Below are 26,520 nucleotides of genomic sequence, written 5' to 3' on the forward strand. Positions count from 1 at the left end.
ACTTACCTAACAGCCTTGTGTTGACAGTAGTATCACAAGTAAATATTCAAATACCACTCCATTAGACCTTATAACCTTTGTGTAGTTTATGATAGAAAATATGCTAACAGAGCAGTCATCTCCTATGTCAATGTAACTCTGTTTTCTTAAAACAACTCAACTCTATGCCTGTCATTTATACCAGTGTTGCAAGGACTATTGGAAAGAAGGCAGATCTTCCACTTATTGCAAGTAACATCCACACTACACTTCAGTCCAGAAGAGTCAGTGCTTAATAATGTAAACAAGGTCTTCCTGAATTCATTAAACCAATCGTTTAGAGTTACCAAAGGGCATCAAGATATGCACACTAATTTGGCCACATCTGACCTTGACTTAAAACATTTTAAACTCTGTGACCTTACAGACACTCCAGGATCGGCATGGACCCATCTCACGCATTCAAACCCAAACCTACTCTAGCTCCCTGTTCTTCAAAATCCCCCAATGTGAAAAACATTAGCTTCTTTCAAATGACTTCTTGTCCTCACAGACACAGCCTGTTAAGTCTACTTGTGTGATTTGCCTTCTTACTATGTCCCCATATAGAAGACCCAGAAATGTGCATTTCTACAGGACAAAAAAAAAGATGCATTGCAGTTAATGCCTGTGTGTTTTAAACTAAAAGGAATGAAACTACAGATTTCCTAGTTGTTTCCAAGTTGCATTCAAATTCAATAGGAGAATAATAGCAGAACTGGCTAGGGAAATTATGACAACACATTGCCATAAACTCCGCACAGCAAACCAATTAGTTCAGGAGAAATTTGCAAACCCATTAAGTGCAAAATACAGAGTCATCGAGATCCACTCTGGTTGTACACATAAATAGAATATCAATATTTCAGCACAGATCATTTTCCTAAGCTTATGCAGTTATGAGAACAAAAGTTCTGCGTTCTTCATCTTGCCCCTACGAGAAGGGAAAAGGAACTTGCATCTATATAATACTTTCAACAATCTTGTGAAATTATTTTAAAATTGTCTTTCAATAATATTGATGCTTTTTAGAGGCTGGGGTAAATGGGCAGAGTCATTCATTAACCACATCAAACCCCTATAACCTTCTGAGATTTCCAGCAATGTGATCAAGTGGATGGGTGAATGAGGGGATGTGAATCAGGGTTAGGACTTTCAGAGGAGTATGTGCTGGACAGATGGTGTGGCGGTCAAAGATGAGGGTACTTCTCAGGCTGGTGTCTGGTACGATTCTGCATTTGTAAGGCCCTGTTCTCTCAGGGACAGGTGCACCCAAGGCAGTCTGATGCAGCTTTCCATGCAGTGTTCCAAAAACAAAACGGCAGCATTCCAAGAGCCATTGGCATGGAAATTACATCAGGAACACAAAGAAAATTCACTCAGGTGATTCCCAAATGGATTTCTAATGTGACATAAAGAGACCTGGAAATGGTTGTCAGCATACTTTGCTCTCGTGCCCAGAAATGCCTTGGACCTCATTATTCATTCCTGTTCTTCAAAATCTCCCAAAGTGCGAATACATTCTCTGCTTTTAAGTGACTGCTTTTTAGCAATATTGACATGTTTCAGTTGAATCTTGAAATAATGTTGAAAAAAAAAACTGAGTTTCTGGGAAATGTGTCTGCATGGCCGAATACCTGAGCATAATCAGGAGGTTCTCATCAGAACCACGTGAGGGGAAGTTGATAATTAAAGATCAATAAAAGGACATGGAATTTTCATCTGGGGACACTCTACAGGGCCGGCTAATAGGATTTATATCCTTATATTTGATGCTACATGACAGATTGTATTACAACACTCTTTATAGCAATAATTATGTAAATAATAAACAGGGATAAGAAAAGAAAGATTTTCAGTGTTTCCTACTTTTACTGATCATAGATTCTTTAAGTTCAAATTTCATTACTGACTTTAGGCTTATTAAGCCTAAATGGTAGGAATGAATAATAAAGAGAAAAGACATTAACGTATCAATCTGCTTTTCAATTGTCACCAATGGAGCAACACAAGAACAATTTACACTAGTATTCTTTAACACTGTATAATATTCTGAACTAATCATCTGAAATAGTTCCCAATCCTTATGAGCAGTGAAGCCTTTATTTTGAGCATTGGAATATTCTCCACCAACACAACAACGGCCTAGCAGGATGCTAATCAAACTCGAACACTGGGATGTTTGATAATTTTCAGAGTGCATTTAAGAACTAATATTTAGCAAGCCTAGAAATCCTGAGAACACTGATGAAATTTTTTCAAAAACGAAGCATTTCATCCCGTATTTTGAACCAATCAGTTACTTAGGGATCATTTTTTATTTAAAATCTTAATCCTACATCTAATTATATTTTACACCAGAATCATTACAAGTGTTCTTATAACAATTATATTCTGTAGTTACATAGTATTTGCTTTCCTCAGATGAAACTTGTTTGATCCCCTGGCCATTTTAATGCAATTTATTACTTGAGAATATTCTCCTTGCTACCGTCAGGAAGGAGTACAGAAGCCTGAAGGCTTATACTCATTGATTCAGGAATAGCTTCTTCCCTCTGACATCTGATTTCTGAATGGACATTGAACCCATGAGCACTACCTCCACTTTTTTTTTCTTTTTGCATTACTTACTTAACTTTTACACACTTCTGACTGCAATTCACAGTTTTTATTATTACGTATTGCAATGTACTGCTGCTGTTTAAGAACGAATTTCACGTCATATGCCAGTGCTATCAAACCTGATTCTGATTCTGAAAATGAACAGAGAGAAATTAAAGCTGCAATGTTATAGCTGTGAAATGACATATGTATGCCAACAAAAAGAAATTGGCTTAATTGCATCACATAATACTACACTTAAAGATTATAAAGAGGAGGAATAGCTTTATTTGTTACATGTACATCGAAACATACAGGGAATAATGTATCGTTTGCATCAGTGATCAACAGCACTCAAGAATGTGCTGGGGCAGGTTATAAAAGTCAACACGCTTCTAGCACCAGCATGGCATGCCCACTACTCACTCATCCTCTCTGATCTACGTGTCTATGGAATGTCAGAGGAAACTGGAGCACCTGGAGAAAACACACACGGCCACAAGGGAACATACAGACTCCTTTCAGGAATTGAACCCTCATCATCAGCGATGTAAAGCCGCTACCTTATTTTGTATAGTTTCCATTGATCAATCATTAAATGTGATCTGGGGCTTAATGAGTCAACACTGAAGATTTTAAATGAGCAAGAAAGAAGAAGGAGCAATCTTTTTACACACTCTTTAAAACATCCTTACCCTTTTCTCATGCCTTTTTTCTAACTGCCTTCTAAGATAATTTGTTCTAAATATTCACATTTCTGCTGGTCTCTGAGTTGAGCTTCATATTCCATCAACCAACAAGATTTCCAACAGTATCCTGATCCCAGTCAGGCACCACAAACTCTTCCCTGCACTTTACTTTCTTGATAAGCTTAGTGAGTGCCAGTGGAAGCAAACTGTGGTTTGCCCAAACCTTTGCTGCCTACATTTCGTATCTGGCAGAATTCTGACTGAAAATCCCTTCTGCTCCCATCAGTCACTCAAAATTACCAAATACCAAAATCACTTGATTACCTTGTGATATCCTTCTCCAGTCCTCCCTTCTCCTGGCTCTTGTGCGTCTTCACCTCTCTCAACTCAACTTCTTTGTCTAGACCTACAATATTTCCCTCCTAAACTCATCCCCACATTATACCTCTTTCAGACTGTGTGTATTCCATCTCTTCCCTACTCTTACTCTCATTCAGTCTCTCCCTTTTGAGTGGAAACCTTCAGAAGATTGAAAGGTAGAACTACTGGTTATTGGCCCCCACTCAAGCAGCACCATGATGGCCAGAAGAGACCCTTGCACTCTATTTCTCTCCACATTTTTGTCAGATTTTACCTTTCCCCTTTGGATATCAGAACATCAAAAGGTACGTTCATCATGAATTATTTCCGAGTATCACTCACTTTGTGATTCATCACCCATAACCTCGCTCATTCCTTCCACTTGTTTTAACAATTCCTTTTTTAATGGACATTTAAGAGACTCGTAGATAGACTCGTGGATGATAGAGAAATGGAGGGCTGCATAGGAGGGAAGAGTTAGCTTTATCATAGAGTACGTTAAAAGGCTGGCACAGCATCATGGGCTGAAGGGCCTTTAGTGTGCTGTAATGTTCTGTGTTTAATGTTCTAAGTATCCAAGGGTCCTATGAAATTCCTGTCCTCATCCGGTATCATGCCTTACATATCTAATCAACTTGTAACACTGAAATTGTAGCCAGAAGGCAGATAAAAAATTGAAGCTTGTTCTCCTCCAGCATTCTACTTCCAGCTTAAAATCCACCCAAAAAGCATGTTGAAACATCACGCAGTGTACAAAAACACCGGGAAATACAGAAAGCAGCTTCAGACAAAATGAAGAGGATAAAAAATAATCTGGCAAAGGAGCTTTATGTGCCTATCACTGAAGAAGAGCAGTGACACTAATGGAATAGGTTGCACAACAGAGACAGAGGTTGTTGTCTAGACTTCACAGTTAAGAATTACTCCCATTAAAATTCCAACGTGATACCTTCTGCAGTGTGATTATGGGTTTTAACAGTCCTGTAAATATGCAATGGAGTCTATTACTACTTTTCTCAGCTTCCCCCACCCACATTTAATATTAACCCAGCCCTAGAGGCATTGCCTTCTGTGCAGGAATGGCTTTACAACAGCCGCCAATTCTCTGTTTTATCATCTCTAACTGGCAATTTAAAAATTGTAAACATTGAAAGGTGAGAGGCAATTTATCTAGAAAGGTATCACAACCAAATTTGATATTATTTGATCCCAAATAAAACTGCCACATTTCGAGGTGTTTTTAAGCAGAAGAGACTTCGCAGGGTTCCTGACGAAGGGTTCCGGCCCGAAACATCGACCTGTCTTTTCCACGGATGCTGCCCGACCTGCTGAGTTCCTCCAGCATGTTGTGAGTGTTGCTTTAAGCAGAAGAAACTGATTAACACCCAAGAACAAAATCTCTCATCCAGAGACACACAACACAACAAAAGTTCCAGAATGGAAGGATTAGAGTTATTAAAGATTAGCTTTATTTGTCGCATGTACATCAAAACATCATGACATACAATGAAATGCGCCATTTGTGTCAACGAGCAACACAATCCGCAAGTGTCGCCATGCTTCTGGCACCAACACCGAGTGCCCATGGTGTACTAACCCTAACCGGCACGTCTCTGGAATGTGGGAGGAAAGCAGAGAAAGCCCATGTGGTCACAGGGAGAACATATAATCTCCTTACAGACAGTGGCGGGAATTGAACCCTGATCTTCCAATCACTGACGCTGTAAAGAGTTACCCTAACTGCTACAGTACTGCAACAAAGTTAGCCAATGGATCTATTTATTTATTTTTCTTTTGTATTTGCAGTTCGTTGTCTTTTGCACATTGGTTCATCGTATTGGGTGTGGTCTTTCATTGATTCTATTCTTGCATTTACGGAGTATGCCCGCAAGAAAACTAATCACAGGGTCATATATAGTATCATACATGTACTTCAATAATAAATTTACTTTTAACTTTGAACTTTAAATCAATATTAAACAGTGGAACCTTCTAAGTAGATAGATGCTTGAAAATCACTTTGACAGTCTCACTTCAAACTGCAAAAACCAAGCAGAACACAGCTTTTACAGAATCACTCTTCACACTAAGCTGAAGATTTGCTGACAGTTAAACTACTAAAGATTGCTGAAGGTTGGGTTTTTACAGTTTTGCATTGTATAATCCCGCCAATGTTTAGATACATGCGGGCACCACTAACACTATTTATCACAATGTAAGCAAGCACTGTAACAGTCTGTAACCAAGCATGCCAGCCATATACGGCGGAGAAAGAGCGCCAATCACGCAAGAGTTAATCCTCACAGGAACTGTATTACCCGGACAATGGCTCCTTTGTCACCATCTTTTGGCTGAGTGGACATGGTTTCCTCTATAGTGTGCTCTTATCTCAATCTTTTAGAAAGTTCAAAGAATTTGAAACAAATTAAGTCAAACAGATGACAGCTGCAATTTGCCATCTTTAGTAAGCTTTAAAATGTTTTTTATTAAGTGGATCTTTAAAAGAATTACAAAAGCAATCATTTTTAGTTTGATCTCCCACACTTATGAATGACACTACCAGTGATACAGATATTTTCATCTTAACTCATTGGCATCAACATTTTAGGAGCAGTTTCTGCTCCTGTGCCTTAGGATTTCTGAATGGACCTTGAAGCCATTAACCTCATCATTCTGCTCTTGTTTTGCACTGTTTATTAAATATATTTCTCATTATAATTTATAGTATTTTAATGTATTGCAGTGTCCCGTAGCCCCAAAGCAACAACATTTCACAACGTATGCCAGTGATAATAAGCCTGAATCTGATTCGAAATGAATAAGCTTCAGAAAGACGTTGCTAGAAGAGGTAAGTGGGTAGTGTTTGGTAGAAAATCTGACACGGGCTAACGTTGTAACTGGAGGGTAAAAGCTTTATAGTAAACCTGTCACACACGTAAGCATCACCCACCATGTCAACACTGACCCGCGGGTTAGCACAACTTTGAAGCACAAATGAGTGTTTAAATTGAACCACCCCTCTTCTGACCTACAAGGCACTTTTAATAACTGCACCCTAAATAGGAAACAGGCTGTGATGACATGATCTGTTAGATTGTAGGTCCAATATCCCAGTTGTACCTACGACGCTCAGAGAACCAATCAATTCTGTTTACAACCTTTACGGCAAATGCTCCCTTGGGATCTCGGAGGACACCTGTTAAATTCAGTTTACTGCATTAACAAACAGGCTGAGGCAGACAAGACTGTCAAGTAAGAAAGCAAGTGTCAAGATTACTCCTCCTACATCACTATTCACTAATTCCTTACACCATTATATTACTCTCCTTACTTCTCACAAATCAGCATCAGCTCTCCACCTTAATGTCAGAGAATGATTATTTTAAAAAAAACACACTGATTTTCAACGTGGATTAAAAAGTAATGCTGGGAATCAATATAAAGTTTTTGCTCACCAATTCCATTGCCTCAACTGTCTTTTGAACTACGAATGGTCATTGGGGTGGAGTATCCTAATACACCAACACCTTTACTGAAATTAATTCTCTTGTTACCCCTCAGCCCTGTCCCATTATCAATGGGCAGCCTTTCCATATACGCAAGCCAGGATAAGCTCAGGAATCAAACAGAAGTCGTCCATCAAATCTTCGAGTGTGTGCAAAAACATTTCCTTTGACTACTTGCTTTCCATCAAATCCCTTTATCTGGTTGTCAAAATGTCCAAGGAATTTTTACAAAGCAAACCATGAGACGTGTTAAATATCACTCCGATACAAGATCCACCCTGTGCTTATTGTACTATGTGGAGTACTCTTATCCTAATCTTTTCAAATGGTTCATAACATTTGAAACAAATAAAGTAAAAAATCACTGAAGTGGTACCTTGGCATCTTTAGCAATCATCAAATGTTTTTTTCTGTTCAGGAACTGAATCTTTTCTGAATTAAAAAATCATATAATTGATAAATCGATCCCTGGAACTTTTGAATGATGTCATCAGTAATGCAGTTACTTTCCTGTTTAGCATACAAATAGAAAACTTCAGAGAATTCTCCATGGTTGAAAGGATAAACAGGTGGAATTTAGGGGGAAATCTGACAGGCTCTAATGTTGTATCTGGAGGGTAAAAGCCCTTTCTGCAAATCTGTCACACTTGTCAGCAAGTACAAAGGAGAACGATAATGAAGTTTCTGACAATACCAGAATAAGGAATCTGATACACAGGAAGGATGCAGGAATTCATATAGATAATTCTTGTTGAACAACTAGAGACAGTACATTGTAAAAGGCCTGGAATTTGGAATCAAAAATAATCTGATAGTATGTAGAATTCATCTTTAAAACGCAAGAAAGAAGGTAAAAGAAGTTATAAAATTACGGTCCTGAAGGAAAGTGTATTCAGTTCACAAAACTCAAAGGCAATGCTCTGAATCTTCAAATATAGCAAATGTATTGGAAACCTAGAAACAACTAAGAAAGGGAAATAGAAGCAGGATTAGACTATTCATTTAAAAAAAATGTATTTATTGAGATACAGCACGGTATAGGCCCTTTCATCCCTTCAAACCCTGATTTAATCCTAGCCTAATCATGGGACAAGTTACAATGACAGATTAACCTTTCAACCGGTATGTCTTTGGACAGTGGGAGGAGATGGGAGCACCTAGAGTAAAACCCACATGGTCATGAGGAGAACACAGAAACTCCTCATAGACAGCAGTGGGACTGAACCCGGCTCGCTAGTACTGTAAAGCGTTACACTAACCACTATGCCTATTCCATTCCTAGCCTTTATTTGTTCCTGTGTTCAATGGGATTACACTGATCTGCTTCATCAGGGCAATGTCTCTGCATTCACCCCATTTCCCTTTAATAGCCAAAATTCTTTAGACTTCTACCTTGAATATATGCCACAACTGACCCTCCAAAGCCCTCCTTAATAAAGAAAACCATAGATTCTCCAAAATCCAGCTGAAAATCATTTCTGTTTATTTCAGTCCTGCATGGCCTGCACTTCATTTTAAAATGATGACCCCTGTTCCTAGTCACCTCAGTGAGTGGAAATTTCATCCCTCTATCTACCTCATCAAGTCTCACTGGAACTGTGTATGCCTCTGTGAGATTGCATAGTATTTTTCAACATTGAAGAGAGTATTTGGCCAGTCTGTTTAATCTCTCCTCATAGACCAAATCCCACATTTTAGGGATAAATCTCACAACTCTTTCTGTTGCGTTTTTGCACAGGTCTTGCGCAAAGTACACGGCATCCCAGGTGTCATCTCATCAACACTGAACATGTAAGATGTGTTTACAGTTGTACCTGAATCTACTTGTAAAAAAGGCCAACATATCACTTGCCTTCCTAATTGTTTGCTCTATCTGCATGTTAACAGTCGGTGATTCAGACAACAGCTCTCTGAACACCAGCTTTTAATATTACACTACTTTAAAAAAAATACTCTGCCCTTCTATTTTTTTCTCTACCAAAGCGGATAACCTCACATTTTCCATCTATCATGCCTGTGCCCATTCAGTGAGCTTGTTTGTATCTTCTCTCTGATTTCCTCACAACCCACACTGTCACCTAGTTTAGTATTACCACCAAACTAGTGGAGGGGACAATTGTTCATTCTAGTTAAAACAGCAAATATTTACTGAAATTACATCAGGGACGTAACATTGTAGTCATGTAGTTATTTTGTTAAGTTCACTGGAACAATGATTATTAGATGATTATTTGAAAAAAATTGTCATCAGGTGATATGGACTCAGAATTTACAGGAGGATGAATCGAAGTATGCAGCAATACACACAAAATACTGGAGGAACTCAAGCAGGCCAGGCAGATCGATGGAAGAGAGCTTTGGGCCGAGATCCTTCACCAGTCCCGATGAAGAGCCTCAGCCCAAAACGTTGATTATTTACTCTATTCCATAGACGCCGTCAGACCTGCTGAGTTCCTCCAGCATTTTGTGTGTATTACCTTGATTTCCAGCATCTGCAGATTTTCTCTTGTTCGTGGATAGGAAGGTGCAAATTGCTTGGCCCCTATTAAAACACAGAATGCTTTATCACAACTAGGTGGGATCGGAATTATGAAGAGGAAGAAAAGAGATATCAAGAGGGTACAAGCTTACAGAGTCAACAGGCAATTACATGGAAGATGAATTGTAATGTGGAAAAATACGAAGTCATCCACTTCGATGCACAAGACAGAGAAGCATATATTTTTATAATTGGCACCATACAGTATTGGGAAATGTGGTGCTCCAGGGAACTGCATGTTCTAGAAAGCCAGCAATCAACTGCAGTAAGTAGCAAGGTGGGCCAATGATGCATTTGCTTTTATTGGAATCTGAGTAAAGGAATAAAGGAGTCTGTTAGGAATTACAATGCAACCTTGATATAATATGCCTCATTGTAAAATGGTTTTGGAGGCATTGTGGGTATCATGATGGATATGTTTTAGTCTGCAATCTGCTATGTGTGGGTACATTATACTACTGGGTTTTCCAACATCACTAACTTTATTAGATTGCATTAGATAAATTATTGGATTTAATAATTGGGGAAAACTGTGTCAAACAAATTCTAATGAATGAAAATTTGGAGTCATAAGAATCAGTGTCTCTGGGACTTGCATTCTAGTAAGTGACTCTCTGTGGACCATTGACCCAATGAATCAGTGTGTGTCGAATTCACCCCAGTTAATGTTTACAGGCTGTTTCCCTAGGGAGAGTCAGTGTGTATGCCTCTGTCTTCAGCTATATATAGAAATATGGAATGTTACTGCTCTAATGTCTGCTCCCTCTGATTATCTGAACCTCAGTTATTTCAGGGTCACAGGGAGACAGTAACATTCCTAGCCGACTGTAACAATATACGTTTGTGAATGTCCCTCTGAGAATGGCAATACTGAGGATACAGCAGTCAATTTTAGAAAAAGGATCGGCAATACAATGCTAGGATTTGTTCTACAAGTTATGGCTGTAAGGTGCAGCAGTGTAGATCTGAATGGAGAGAATGGGGAAGGATGCAAAAGAAATGTGTGCTTGTGTGTACGTGAGTACTTAAGCATCAGTGAGGTTGTTTTGTACTGGGTGAAAGCTTTGAGATATGGAGCTATGTCATGGAAGTTGAACCAAGGTGCAGCCTTTTGAAGAAAGGGGTTACAAAATTTAGATTCACTTATAACACGATAGCTTATAACTTAAAACATCAGAGACCCCCAATGCTTGTCTTCTATCATTTCACTGTGAGAATGGAGCTAGATTACAGCATTTAGTTTAGAATTTCTTTCCTAAAAACACATAAATTACCAGTGAGGTCCTAAAGTGAAAATTCACTAGACTGATTCCAGTGTTGTACTTTCTTTCTATTTGTTAGGGAGAATAAGCGTTAATAACATTTCAAAAGTGACCCAATTTTCAGCTAAGTACCATAAGCAATAATCTTATTTGGAGAGTGAAGTGAACCAGACAACATTACATCCATTAACATTAAACATTATCAGCATCAACATAACTTGGCAATAGTGAGAATAAACAAGTTACAGCATTCTCTAATAAAAGAACTTAAAACACATTTGGAAATTAACTCATTTCTGCTGCAGTTATTTAACAAGATTATGCTGCCTTTACACCTTTAGATCCGTGTGTAAGGGCCAAAGCCACCTCAAGGCTGGTAATGTTGTAAAACCTTCCTTTTGCCCTCTCTACACCATTTTTGCTAGATAGCATTTGAAGGAAGCAACTTGAGTACATTTTCATTCTGCTTTTCTAGTTTGAGTGGTTAGTCAGCCTTGTGAGGTCACTGGCCTCTCCTGTTGGTACAAAGAACCAGCTCACTCTTTGAGCATTGCAAAGAAGTTGGCAAATATGGTGCAGCAGATCCTCAAAGACCCTGGTTCCTGGAACCTTTGCTATCTTGCATTATTGAATGGCCTAACAGAGACACACGTGTTCATACTATACCGTCACAACACTGCAATGTGCAAGAACAGAACAGCAAGTATGTATTAACCGTGGGGAATAAAAAGCACAAACTTAAATAACCACAAAACAGCACTATCTTTAACACAATACTATGCAAAATCCATCATATTTCTCCAATCCACGGTATGTGCTGCATTCCTAAAACATAGTTTTCCAGACTGAACTAGGGATATGCCAACATACTTCACTATGCAAGCACGATATAAACCGCAGCAGTCTGTCAGAAACAGTGCTGACATTATGTGCTCATTACTGAAACATGGCATTTCTGGACTGTCTGCAATTGATTAACATAATTGCAAATGACCTGGTTTCTAGTACACTGAGGAGTGGAATAATGCCACCCATGGAACACAAGAATTCCTTCCGATCTGATCTTCTAACCTGCCCTCATACTCTCAGAATTATCTCAATGAACTCACGAAACCACAGTGTGCCAGAAAAATAACTCAATAATCCCACATAAACATGCACCAGATCCATGTAACGCAGGGGTCCCCAACCTTTTTTGCACTGCTGACCGGTTTAATATTGACAATATTCTTGCGGACTGGCCAACTGGCGGGGGGGTGGGTAGGGTTGCCAACGGACAAGAGTAGCAGTCAGATACGTTGTTTACCCCGAGAAAGACTACAATGACCATGAAGCATTGCGCGGGCACCAGCGCGCATGCGTGAATGTGCCGATTTTATTTACAAATCGTTTTTGGCGATTCTGTTCGGGGGGGGGCTGTTAATCACGACCGGAATATGGGTGATAAGTGGCTAATTAAGTGGCTAATACACTCAATTTCATTTCTAAAATGGTTTATCTAACAAATTTAATATTAAACACACAGCGCATATTTTCCTCGCATGAATATAGTGATAAGACAATTATCAGGGGAGAACGGGGCAGCTTGAACTAAGTGTTGAATGATCTTCCAGCAGAAGTGGTAGAGGCAGGTTCGATATTATCATTTAAAGAAAAATTGGAAAGGTATATGGACAGGAAAGGAATGGAGGGTTATGGGCTGAGTGCAGATCGGTGGGACTAGATGAGAGTAGCGTTCGGCACGGACTAAAAGGGCCGAGATGGCCTGTTTCCGTGCTGTAATTGTTATATGGTTATATGTCACTTATAAGTCAATAGCATCATAACATTTTAAGTATCGTTTGGATATTAAACACACAGCACATATTTTCCCCGTATGAACATATAAAATCATTGCAACACACCAATATCGCTGAATCAGTGGGAGCTCTGGGCTTGTTTCCCTGCAACAAGACGGTCCTATCAAGGGGTGATAGGAGACAGCGATACTTGAACGGGGTTCCTTATATTCAGTCTATTCTGCAATTTAGTTTTCGTTGCATTAATCGCAGAGATATGTTGGAAATGGGAGCAACGTTTTCAATGCTTTCGTGGCTATCTCAGGATATTCAGCCTTGACTTTGATCCAGAATGCCGGCAAGCAGAGATGTTATGTCAAACATACTTTTCAGCCTGCCGTCAGTTGCAAGCTCGAGGAGTTGATCTCCTTCCCACGCTGACACGAATGACGTGCAGGTACCTCACGTGCGTTCAAGCTCAACAGTCGGCATAACAGGGAATGAGGAAAGGTGTAGCTGCCTCCTATCGCCAAATCATATCGTTTCCTCGCGGCCCAGTAGTGCATGACTTGCGGCCTGGTGGTTGGGGACCGCTGATGTAACGAATCACCTCCTGTTCCCTGTCATTCTAAAACAATTCCAATCCTGGCAAGTATACCCATGAGCTAAAATGCCTTCTCACAATTTATTCTATTATATCATTTTTCACATGGGAGGACAATCTTTGAGTAAGATCTGGTTTGAGTGTTATGCATGTAATTCATAGAACACTACAGCACAGTCCCCTACTGTAAGATCAAACTGACCCTTGCCTCCTACATAACCCTCCATTTCTCTTTCATCCATGTGCCCGTTTAAGAGTTTAAGTGCCCCGCATGTATCTGCTTCTACCACCACCCCGGGCAGGGCGTTCCATGCACCCACCACTCCATGTGTAAAGAACGTACCTCTGACTTCCCCACTCCATTGTAACAATTATGGAATAGGCACACAATGACTGAAAAATCATTTTTCTTCTCAAGGCAATGCATAAAAGATATGTCCAAAAGGTGTCTAGTTTGATTATTATTTTTGACCATTTCTGCAAATTATTTGGTGTAGTCTTCAACAAAATTATATTGCGCACAAGAAAATGAATCTCAGGGTAGTATATGGTGATATATACACTATGTACTTTGATAGTAAATTTACTTCGAACATTGAACTTTGACAAACCGGCTGATTTTCTACACTATTAAATTTTATACTTATTAAATACACAGCACAGTTTAAATGATTTTTAAAAGATATTACACAGTATTATAAAAAATTCTTCAGTGAAGTCTCGGGGGAGAACAGGAACCAAAGACCCGGGAAGTGTAGGAACCGGTGAGTTTTAGGGAAGGTTACCAGGTGTTGAATCATCAGGATTTCTGAACGGTCAGATGATGGCTTTGCTGTTTTAGTGTGACCCTGGAGACTGCAGATGCTGGGATCTGAAGCAACACACAAATCGACTGTCCATTTCCCTCCACTGAGTCCCTCCAGCGCTTTGCAAGTTGCCCCTGGATTACAATCCGCTGATGTAGATGCTGTGCCGACTGTACTGGAGCTGGGGTTACATGGTTGGCACAACATTGTGGGCCGAAGGGCCTGTAATGTGCTGTAGATTTCTATGTTCTATGAACTATACAACAAAAACAGAAAATAATGACTGAAATAAATCATGTATATTATCACTCTCCATGGTTAAAGGATAAACAGCAAGTTACTTATGGATTCTAGAAATCTTGAATTTACATTTCAGCTCAGAAACTGTTCCTATCTAGACATTACCATAAAAAGTCAAGTGTAGAGAATCCCTGGCATTTCCTACATGACAATAGTGACAACATTCTAAAAGTAGTTAATTGGTAGGAGCATCAGATGAGGATGGTCTGAGATCATGAAAACTATTCTTTTACATCACTTGTGGAACTAAGTGTTACAACCTCTTCTCAAGAACAGATTGACAAATAAAATATTAAATCCTCGATAACCTACCAGATGAAATTAAATATTGCAGATGTTGAATTTCTTAAGTTAAGCATGGAAACATTAAGGTTCAGTAAGAATATATTTCTAAAATAAGAAGAAGTAAATTATGTTCAGAGTTAGTGGAGAACCCAGACCAGTTTTCTTCAGCCTATGTTCACAATTCTCCAGAGGAAGGCTTTTATGTGACAAACATTGACCAACAAACTTCTGTATCTCTGCAATTGTCCTGATGGATACTTATCTATTTTCTTGTTGCTTACAGGTTAATATCGTTCTACTGAATTTGTTTCACGTAGTTTTGTTTAGCCATAGACTTAGCCGCAAAATTGATGGCCATTTAGCCCATCAAGTCTACTCTGTCATTCGATCATGGTTGATTCTTTTCCCTTCTCAAAACCATTCTCCAGCCTTCTCCCCAAAACCTTTGACACTCTTACTAATCAAGAACTTATTAACCTTTGTTTTACATATACACAATACCTTGGCCTTCACAGCCATCTACGGCAATGAATTTCACAGATTCACCACCCTCTACTTAAAGAAATTCCTCCTCATCTCTGTTCTAAAGGATACATCTTTCTATTATGAGGCTAAGCCCTCTGATCCTAAACTTCCCCACCATTTGAAACATCCTCTCCATGTCCACTCTATCTAGGCCTTTCAATAAGTTCCTCCTCAATCTTCTAAACTCCAGTGAGTACAGGCCTAGAGCCATCAAACACTCCTCAGATGTTAATCTTTTCATTCCCCAGATCATTCTCATAAACATCCCCTGTATCCTCACCAATGTCAGCACATTTTTTCTTACATATTGTCCGACCAATGCTTTATAAAATTTCAGCATCAAATATTTGCTTTTATATTCTAGTCCTCTTGAAATGAATGCCTATATTGCCTTTCTTATCCAACCTGCAAGGTGGGTAGATTATTTATAAAATAATCTACACCTTTACTCCTTCTGCGAAAGTGCATGCCATACACCGTGTTTCATCTGCCACCTTGCCCATTCTTCCAATCTGTCCAAGTCCTTTTACAAACTCCCTGCTTCCTCAACACTGCCTGCACCTCCACCTATCTTTGCTTCTTGCCATTATAGGTCTTTACTGTCCACCTTGAAAACAGGTGAATTTATTTAACACAGCATCATTGCTTTGTTGTGCTCTGAGTTTGGGATACACGTTTTCAAGAAAGGAAAGTTCTATCAGTTTTTGTGGCAAAGTGCTCTGTTCTTATCCATAAGACTATGGGTTAGTCAAGGGTTGTTTGTTACTCCAGTTTGCTTGTTTCTTATCATGAGAAATGCAATACTGTCTGCACCGAGCTACTCTTCCTGAAAGAGCTTAAACTGAGAAATCCAAAAATGACCAGTAAAAGTATCAACATATTGTCAACTTTACAGGTCAGAATTTTGGTGCCACAAAGTTTGTTGGACTGTAAATTACATTAACTAGCAGACACTTTTTCCCAGGGCCGAAATGGCTAATATGAGGGGACATAACTTTAAGTGTCTGAAGAAAAGTGCAGGAGGGGGTGTCAGAAGTAGGTTTTTCTACATAGAGAGTGGTGTGTGTGTTGAACATGCTTCCAGGGGTGTTGGTAGATACAGATATGCTAGGAAGTATTAATGTATTAATGCCTTAGAGAGACACAAGTCATTGTGTATATTTAAAGCGGAGGTTGATAGGTTCTTAATTAGTAAGGGAATTAAAGGTTACAGGAAAAAGGCAGAAGAATTATGGTAGTTATGGTAGGGTACAGGAACCGTGGTGTACAAAGGCTGTAATAAATCCAGTATTGAAGAAAAGAAAAGCTTACAAAAGGTTCAGAGAGCTAAGCAATGTTAGAGATCTAGAAGATTATAAGGCTAACAGGAAGAGGCTTAAAAAGAAAATTAGGAGAGCCAGAAGGGGCCATGAGAAGGCCTTGGTGGGCAGGATTAAGGAAAACCCTAAAGCATTCTACAAGTATTTGAAGAGCAAGAGGATAAGACATGAAAGAATAAGACCTATCTAGTGTGACAGTGGGGAAAGTGTGAAATAGCAGAGGTACTTAATGAATGCTTTACTTCAGTATTCACTATGGAAAAGGATCTTAGTGATTGTAGTGATGACTTGCAGCAGACTGAAGAGCTTGAGCATGTAGATATTAAGAAAGAGGATGTGCTGGAGCTTTTGAAAAGCATCAAGTTGGATAAGTTACCAGGACTGGATGAGATGTGCCCCAGGCTACTGTGGGAGGCGAGGGAGGAGATTGCTGAGCCTCTGGCGATGATCTTTGCATCATCAATGGAGACGGGAGAGGTTCCAGATGATTGGAGAGTTCCAGGTGTTGTTCCCTTATTCAAGAAAGGGAGTAGAGATAGCCCAGGAAATTATAGACCAGTGAGTCTTACTTCAGTGGTTGGTAAGTTGATAGAGAAGATCCTGAGTGGCAAGATTTATGAACATTTGGAGAGGTATAATATGATTAGGAATAGTCAGCATGGCTTTGTCAAAGGCAGGTCGTGCCTTATGAGCCTGATTGAATTTTTTGAGGTTGTGACTGAACACATTGATGAAGAGCAGTAGATGTAGTGTATATGGTTTTCAGCAAGGCATTTGATAAGGTACCCCTATTGCAAGGCTTATTGAGAAAGTAAGGAGGGATGGGATCCAAGGGGACCTTGCTTTGTGGATCCAAAACTGGCTTGCCCACAGAAGGCAAAGAGTAGTTGTAGATGGGTCATATTCTGCATGGAGGTCGGTGACCAGTGGTGTGCCTCAGGGATCTGTTCTGGGACCTTTACCCTTCGTGATTTTTATAAATGACCTGGATGAGGAAGTGGAGGGATGGGTTAGTAAGTTTGCTGATGACACAAAGGTTGGAGGTGTTGTGGATAGTGTGGAGGGCTGTCACAGTGGGACATCGATAGGATGCATAACTGGGCTGAGAAGTGGCAGATGTTCAACCCAGATAAGTGTGAAGTGGTTCATTTTGGTAGGCCAAATATGATGGCAGAATATAATATTAATGGTAAGACTCTTGGCAGTGTGGAGGATCAGAGGGATCTTGGGGTCTGAGTCCATAGGATGCTCAAAGCAGCTGCGCAGGTTGACTCTGTGGTTAAGAAGGTGTACGGTGTATTGGCCTTCATTAAGCGTGGGATTGAGTTTAGGAGCCGAGAGGTAACATTGCAGCTATATAGGACCCTGGTCAGACCCCACTTGGAGTACTGTGCTCAGTTCTGGTTGTCTCACTACAGGAAGGATGTGGAAGCCATAGAAAGGGTGCAGAGGAGATTTACAAGGATGTTGCCTGGATTGAGGAGCATGCCTTATGAAAACAGATTGAGTGAATTTGGCCTTTTCTCTTTGGAGCGACGGAGGATGAGAGGTGACCTGATAGAGGTGTATAAGATGATGAGAGGCATTGATTGTGTGGATAGTCAGAGGCTCTTCCCCAGGGCTGAAATGGCTGCCACAAGAGGACACAGGTTTAAGGTGCTGGGGAATAGGTACAGAGGAGATGTCAGGGGTAAGTTTTTTACTCAGAGACTGGTGAGTGCGTGGAATGGGCTGCCGGCAACGGTGATGGAGGTGGATACGATAGGGTCTTTTAAGAGACTTTTGGATAGGTACATGGAGCTTAGAAAAATAGAGGGCTATAGGTAAGCCTAGTAATTTCTAAGGTGGGGACACATTTGGCACAGCTTTATGGGCCGAAGGGCCTGTATTGTGCTGTAGGTTTTCTATGTTTTTATGTTTCTAGAATGGAGTTGAGAGGAATAATAAGGGCCTGTACAGTGCTGTGCAGTTGTAGGATCTAAGTTCTATGCAAATCAATATTCCAAACTGGTTCACCACCTTCAGCAGTATTTTTTTCTAATTAAAACCAATCAGATGACATTCAAAATCTATTTAATATGTCATTATATTGCTACATTTGAGATCTATTTTATGAGTGTTATTTTGCTACTTTTGAGATCTATTTTATGAGTGTTATTTTGCTACTTTTGAGATCTATTTTAATAGGAGGTGTATTGTTACATTGTGGTGTTGATCCAGATAAACCATAGCATTAAGTGGGAATATCAAAGGGAGGAAATCCTGGCTAAAACTGACAAGCCAGATGGTGCCATTAAATAAGCCAAGGGTGCTCAGCATGATGTAGCAACTTCTGGATGACCCGCTCTGCACCAGACCAGCACAGTCACTAGGAATTCAGCTTCCACTAATAAGTCTCAAGCACGGTTGATGAGAATATGCTTCGGTAAAATCTAGCTTTAAACAATGAACTGTACTAAATCCAGAACCAACCAGTAGTTCTCAATCAGAACATACTGTATATCAATCATGTCAGATTTTGACCTTTCAAAGTAATACAAATTATGAGGAGGAATTTCCTTAGCCAGAGAGTGATGATTCTGTGGAATTCATTGCCACCGATGGCATTGGAGGCCAAGACGTTGAGTATATTTAAAATAGAAGTTGAAAAGTTAGGGTGTCAATAGTTACAGGGAGAAGCAGGAGAATAGGATTGAGTGATAATAAATTAGCCATGACGGAAAGGCAGAGCAGACTTGATGGGCTGAATGGCTTAATTCTGCTCCTGTGTCTTGTGGGCTAATTTGGGGTGGGGAAACTTCTGTTAAGGCTTCATTCCAATTATTATGCTTGTGTATGTACATAGTTAATAACATTAGGTATATTGTAACAGCTGTTGAATACAGTGTGGTAGACAACATGAAAGCAGCTCTGGTTGGAAATATGTTCCTCAGGCCATTACCAGAATAACAGGCAGGCTTCCAAACAATACTGTTACCGAACATCAACAGCAATTAACAGCTTGGGCCAGTCTACGAGCCACACTATTGTTGTAAATTCTTCATGTACTTCCAGTCCTGAAGGCACAAAGAACAGAAGCCTCCTTCTCCTGCTCATCCACCGCTTTAGATTACGCAAGACTCTGTGATGGGAACTTAGTCAAAACGCTAACGCTGTGCAACTTCCATTAACTGTACCCAGTCAAAGTTAGTGACGATCTATCCCATGGTGGAGTGAAAGAATAAGATTGTGCCAATGTACTGTTACTGAAAATGCAATAAAATACCGACTAACATTTTATTTCAATCTCTGGCAGGAGAACAAGCATTCTAACTGACCACGTTATAACCGCAACACTATTTAATGAATGGAGCTGGCTGCTGAATCTACGTGCATTCACTAATGTTATAGCAGAGAAAAAATCCATAGTACTTGCTATGAAGTTACTTGGAACAGACATCTGAGGTCTTCTGGACTGTAAGTAAACACAGAAATAGTAAACCAATATACACCCAAGGACCACTTTATTAGGTACCTCCTACACCTAATAAAGTGGCCATTAAGTGTACGTTCATGGTCTTCTGCTCCTGTAGCCCATCCACCTCAAGGTTTGATGTGTTGTGCATCCAGAGGTGCTCTTCTGCACACCACTATTGTAATGCATGGTTATTTGAGTTACTGCCAATTTCCTGTCAGCTTGAACCAGTCTGCCCATTCTCCTGTGACCTCTCTCATGAACAAGACATTTTCACCCAGAGAACTGCCGCTCACTGGATTTTTTTTTCCTGTTTTTTTGTACCATTCTCTGTCAACTCTAGAGGCTGCTGTGCTTGAAAATCCCAGGAGATCAGCACTTTCTGAGACATTCCACCCCGTATGGCACCAATAATTATTCCATAGTCAAATTCACTTCGATTACATTTCTTCCCCCATTCTGATGTTTGGTCTGAACAACAACCGAACCTCTTGACTATGCCTCTAAGCACTTTTGCATGAGTGGCTGCCACATGATTGGCTGATTAGGTATTTGCATTAAAGAGTAGATGCACAGATGTGTTTAACAAAGTGGCCACTGAGTGTAGTAATGCTTGAAAAAAACAAGCATCCTTATGGATTTTCTCAGTCACATTCCAAATAACTTTGTGAAACATGTACCATTTCAAAATCAGTTTAAGACAAATGAATATTGCTTCAAATGATCAAAATAATACAGGTGTTTTGGATGGTTTACAATTGGGGAAGACAGTAAAGCCAAAAGATCTTTAAAGCCAGATACATTTCTCTTGGACTAACCATGCTCTTAGTCTTCAATGACACCTCACTGTGTGTTTGTAAATGGGATTAGCTACTGTCCGTAAGGCCACTACCACTTAGGCCATCAATGAAGGTCCTCCATCTCTGTCTATCCATAGTGTCACACGCAGATACAGGAGCACTCTTCATTGCTGTTTCTGTAACAATTTTTTGACCTGTCAAGGCTGTTAGCCCTGAGCTCAACCTTCGAACCTGGTGGACTAGTGGACTGCTCTTAGTCTAGTCTCTACCCTTTAACCTGTTTGGCATGGATGACCCTACTAAGAGTCATAGAAACATAGAAACATAGAAAATAGGTGCAGGAGTAGGCCATTCGGCCCTTTGAGTCTGCACCACCATTCAGTACGATCATGGCTGATCATCCAACTCAGAACGCTGTACCTGCCTTCTCTCCATACCCCCGATCCCTTTAGCCACAAGGGCCATATCTAACTCCCCCTTAAATATAGCCAATGAACTGGCCTCAACTGTTTCCTGTGGCAGAGAATTCCACAGATTCACCACTCTCTGTGTGAAGAAGTTTTTCCTAATCTCAGTCCTAAAAGGCTTCCCATTTATCCTCAAACCATGACCCCTCATTCTGGACTTCCCCAACATTGGGAACAATCTTCCTGCATCTAGCCTGTCCAATCCCTTTAAGATTCTATACGTTTCAATAAGATCCCCCCTCAAAATTCTAAATTCCAACGAGTATAAGCCTAGTCAATCCAGTTTTTCATCATATGTAAGTCCTGCCATCCCAGGAATCAATCTGGTGAACCTTCTTTGTACTCCCTCTATGGCAAGAATGTCAAAGCACAAGGCTCTGAATCTGGCCAACACAGCCCACCAGGGTCTTTAAGGGATGCAAGCCTCCAAACCCTAAGACAAGATTGTACTCCTTGCAAATGGGATTGCGGAATAACATTTGATAATACACTTATTTGGCTGGACTTAAATTCACCTGCAGCAAGTACTTACAACAGGAGTCACTGCTTTCTGGGCAGCAAGTGTAACCTTACCACAAACAAGAGGAAATCTGCAGATGCTGGAAATCCAAGCAACACACACAGAAATGCTAGAGGAACTCAGCAGGCCCGGCAGCATCTATGGGAAAGAGCACAGTCGACGTTTTGGGCCAATACCCTTGATCAGGAATGACCTTATGTAACCTTAATGGGTTTCCACTCCACAAAGTTATAGGGCTTTAACTTTATACTTATCCATAGAAGATCATCGCCTTGTCACGGTGGGGAGGTTCATGAGTTTCTGAGATCCTGAGGCCGTCTGGAGCTTAGCTCTTGGTAGGGTCATCCACGGAGAGAAAGTCAAGAAGGTCCTGAACAGCGATCCAAGAAAGACCTCAACGATGGAGCTGGCACGCTACATGGAGATGACACATCACCACGGCAGTGAAGGCGGAGGAAGGCTGCTAGGTCCCCTGTCCTCTTGCATTCATGCCACTGGCCCCCTGGCCCCGGTCTGTCAGGGTCTGTGTGGTGGCTGGCCGTGCATCGGTACTCCCACGTTAAACAATGTCACACCCAGGCGAAATAACCCCTTAGAAGAACATCACACTCGACTCGAGTGATCGCATTACTACTGCTTCTGTCCCTAACTGGGCTCACCTAGTCCTGTGTTCTTTGGAAAATCTCACACAGCACTTGTCAGAACCACTAGGGTGGAACAGGGTCCTGGGTGGCAAGAGTTCACATTTTAGATGCGATGTTAAAATATCAGCAGCGTCTGCTGGTTCAGGTGGCTCTGAAATACCCCGGCACCATCCCAAAGGTGGGGTAATCCCGCAATGCGCTCTCATTAAAGAAAAGCGGTCTTTCCTGTTGGCTGCACCATTCGGCCACCTTTCAATAAATAACACTTTGGTTGTGGGGGCATTTGAATTGTCCTGGGCAGTTGGCGCTGCTTAATCAATCACATACTTAAAAGCGAACTGGTAAAAGGAGGCACGATCTTTCTTGACAATGAGTCTAACTGATATTTCTAGCAATCACTTTTTCAATTTGGATCTATAAATTCTGAGATAAGGGAGAAAAAGTACAAACGAAATTTACAAAAACTAACATTAAATTGATAGGATTATTTTAAGTTATTGAACAGAAGCAATATTTGAATAAGTTTCATTTCTGGCCATTTATGAATCACACTAGGTGTCGTGCTATAGTCAGGAAGAGTTTACACTTGAATATCTATGTCACCAATCCCAGGCGCCTCAGAATTATAGCCTCCGCTCATTTCGCTGCCTCTCACAGGTAGGGGAGTTGTTCCAGCAGATGGATTTTATACAAACCACCAGCTTCTTTGTCCTTTACCATCCTGATCTCCCGCATCGTGCGATGTCCTTGAAGTTACAAAATGCAGGAGTCATAACTATTAATGTTAAAGACGAGTGGAGCACTATTTAGTGTGATTGATAGCGGTGCTGCCTTTTAATCGCTTGCTATTGTTTTTCTAATCGATCTGGGCGACTAGTTGTCGTTCAGTTGACACTACTTGTTATAAACGAGTAACTGAGGCTCCAATGAAATTGCAAAACAAAGTACACAAACACTAAAAAGTCTACGCGCGCTCTCTCTGGAGAGTCGCTATTTGCTGGAATGCGTCCGCCTTAAAAAAAATACCGTACATCCAAAATCCTTCTCCAGATCGAGAAACCAATTACGAAAGGTTGAATATGGAGAGATAGCGAATAAATTGTGTCCTGGCTGCATTCGTTTCTTGCAGAGCTGTTTCAATGATCCAGCAAGAGTCCCAAGTCAGTAGCGTAGCGGGCAGGAGTTCCACTTGTGATTTAAACGATTCGGCGCACTCCTGTACTACATACTCAGGGAGCAGACAAGCCTTTAATCCTGAATTTATCCCAAGACTTTTGTACATGCTTTAACCTATAGTAAATTTTGAATAAACACAAGGCGCAAGAAGCTAATTCAGGCGGTTATTCTTTCCGCTGCACTTCCCCAATGGCAGAAACGTTGGCAAATTTATATTTGTCTTCCCCTACCCGGCGTAAAACATTTAAGCTGCCGGCAGCGAGAAACCAGTAGAATCTCACTTGTCAGACAATTTAGGCTGCTGAAACTCGGAATCCATCCGCACCAATTTATTTTACCAAAGTAAGTTGGAGACAAGTGTATTTAATCTCGCCGCTTGACCCCACAAAATCACTGCATACACGTCCATTTGGGATTGGCGGCAATGATGTAGCTGAGACTTCAGACTAATTTATCACAGCTCTGACCACATCTCCCAAGGGTGCGGGTCGATTTCTAATCAGTTTCTCAATTTAAAAGGGCGTTCCAATGAGCGTTGTTGGGTTTATAAATGCAATCTGTTTATCAATCAGCTTTGAAAGACTTGGGCTAAAGGCGGACGAAATTAAGCCAGAAGGAGCTTTAATAAACACAATTAAGAATAAACAAATATGGAGAGTTCACTTGTTCCTCGCTTATCCTACCATTGCAGTTCGCCCATGTAACGCCGAATCAAATGAGTGGTATCTTTGCAAAAAGAAAAAGACACAATTTTGTTTTAGCTGCTACCACTCTGGTAGCGGTGGTGATTTCTGTTGAGACGGGGAGGTTTCTGTGGGCCGCGCAAGGGTTCGGCAGGTTGTGGAAGCTGAAGCGATTGGGCACATCCTCCCGTTCGTTCTCCTGCACATGGTAACTCAGCAATGTGTAAGAAGTTCGTGGTTTACGGCACGTCACGAATGGGTTCTTATTGTGCAAAACCAACATGTAAACAGGATTAATATTGGCCTTTATTTCTGATGACAATCAGATGACCAAACACACTCTTTTGTTTTCCATTTCCCCTCCTTCCCTAATAAAGAACGAGTGATCTCAGATGCCGGCCTTTCAAATGCGTTTTCATTCTGGGGAGGATTGGTAATTCTCGTGATTATTCGCGTTCGGGAAAAAAAAGAGAAAAGATGCTTCCCAGGAAAGCAGTGAACAAAGGAAGAGACAGCGCCCGGCGCTGCAAACGAAACACGTTCCGCGCCCCGACAGAGCCCGTGTTCCCAGTGAGGAAGTCGCTCATAATGTAGACAGCACTGCGCCCACCGTGACAACGCGAAGCTGGTATTTTGGGTTTGTAAACAGTCACCATTAACACATGAAAAGATCTCTAAAAATCCCACTCCAATTCCGCGCAGCACACGGGCGCCTTGAGGGGAAATGGGCTTCAGCGAAGCTTTTCTTCAAAAGCTTTATTAATGCTAGGGTGCTTATTACCCGCTGTATTTTGTATCTGTCTTTCAGGCGTGTGGAGCGGAAGGTAATTCAAAGTCAGATCCCAAATAGTTCTAATTGTGCTCGCAGGAGCTTGAAAGACCCAGACAGTTTCAAAGTTTACAACACTGAATGTTTCAAATGCGGGGGGGGGGGGAGGTGCTGCGGTGGGCACTAATGCCCCCACCCCCATCTCCTGCAGCTCAGAAACTCGGCGGTAATACAGAACTGCTTCTGTTTGTGACTCGGTATCCAGAGGCGCGTGGGTCGGGTAAGCTGTGTGCAACCATTCACACAGTTATTCGTTCCAAATCACTAGTTACAACTAAAAACCGCATGTAGTTTGTTCCGGCCAGCAATTCCTCGATGTTCAAACAACTTCCAGAACCCAATAAATAACCACGCCCTCCTTTCCACCCACGGCAGTACAAGATGCAGTGGTTGGGAATTCTTTCCTCTTGTTCGATGCGCCTGAAATTCACCCTCTGAGCAAGCTCGATACCCTACTATTACCTGCCGCAGCAAACGATCTGCATCAAAGAACTGATTGCCGGGTTTAAACCCGAAATGTTGACAATTCCTTCACCGCCCACATAGGCTGCTGGACCTTCAGGGTTTCTTCAGCTGGTCGTTTAAGGAGACTGAAAGAGGAATTCTCTTTACTTGACACAAGCACGTGGTAACATTGAAACGCTGAGAAATATGTCATTTGCATCGATCAGTCGATCTTCCAACACAGCCCGAGTATGTGCTGGGGGTGGCGGGGGGTAGCCATGCTTCTGGCGTCAACATAGCATGCCCACCACTTACAAGCACTAACCTGTAGGTCTTTGGAATGTGGGAGGAAACGGGATCACGCAGAGAAACCCACACAGTTATGAGAAGAATATCAAAACATGACAGACAGCGGTGGGAGCTGAGCCACGACACTAGCCGCTACTCTACGTGCCACCCACCTTTGTGGCTCTAGATTGCCGCATGTGCAATCTCTTCTTCTAACTCAATGAAAAATGTTGCCTTGGTAACACTACCTTGAAGTTGGTCTTTGCCCCACCTTAAAAGCTAATTACAGCTAGCAAAGACTGCGAACCGGTCACTCTGGCCTGCATTTGTGAACGGGACATGCTACCAACCTACGTTCCAGGAGACCGGTTACGAAGAAAGGTCGTGTTGAACCAAAGGTGTGGGAGCAAAATGATGGGCACGGGGAGTCAGTGTTTTCAAAATAACGGGCGATTAATTTACAAAATGTTAAGATCAGTCAAAACTGATCTATCTGAGCATGAATTTCGTAGAGCTTTTACATTCCCAGTAAAACTACCAATTTCATCACCAATAAAACTACATTTTGATCACGGAATGTTGGTTACAAAAAGTTAATCAAGTCCTGATTACAGAATAACGTG

General features: G+C 41.0%; 1 protein-coding gene across 12 annotated transcripts in view; it reads right to left on the reverse strand.

Annotated features, from left to right (window-relative positions):
* Window positions 1-26,520, reverse strand: part of sema6a (sema domain, transmembrane domain (TM), and cytoplasmic domain, (semaphorin) 6A) — a 167,734-nt gene that overhangs the window by 60,403 nt on the left and 80,811 nt on the right. Inside the window, exon 1 of one of the 12 annotated variants that reach the window (XM_072281426.1) lies at window positions 25,935-25,955. The exons of 10 other annotated variants lie outside the window; for them this stretch is intronic. The gene's annotated coding sequence lies outside the window, so the exon portion shown is untranslated. Of the gene's footprint in view, window positions 1-14,142; window positions 14,414-25,934; window positions 25,956-26,520 lie in introns of those variants that run through there. One more of the 12 variants, XM_072281425.1, reaches the window with a different exon arrangement.

Source organism: Mobula birostris, chromosome 17 (genome assembly GCF_030028105.1).
Source record: "Mobula birostris isolate sMobBir1 chromosome 17, sMobBir1.hap1, whole genome shotgun sequence".
In the NCBI taxonomy this organism is placed as follows: domain Eukaryota; kingdom Metazoa; phylum Chordata; class Chondrichthyes; order Myliobatiformes; family Myliobatidae; genus Mobula; species Mobula birostris.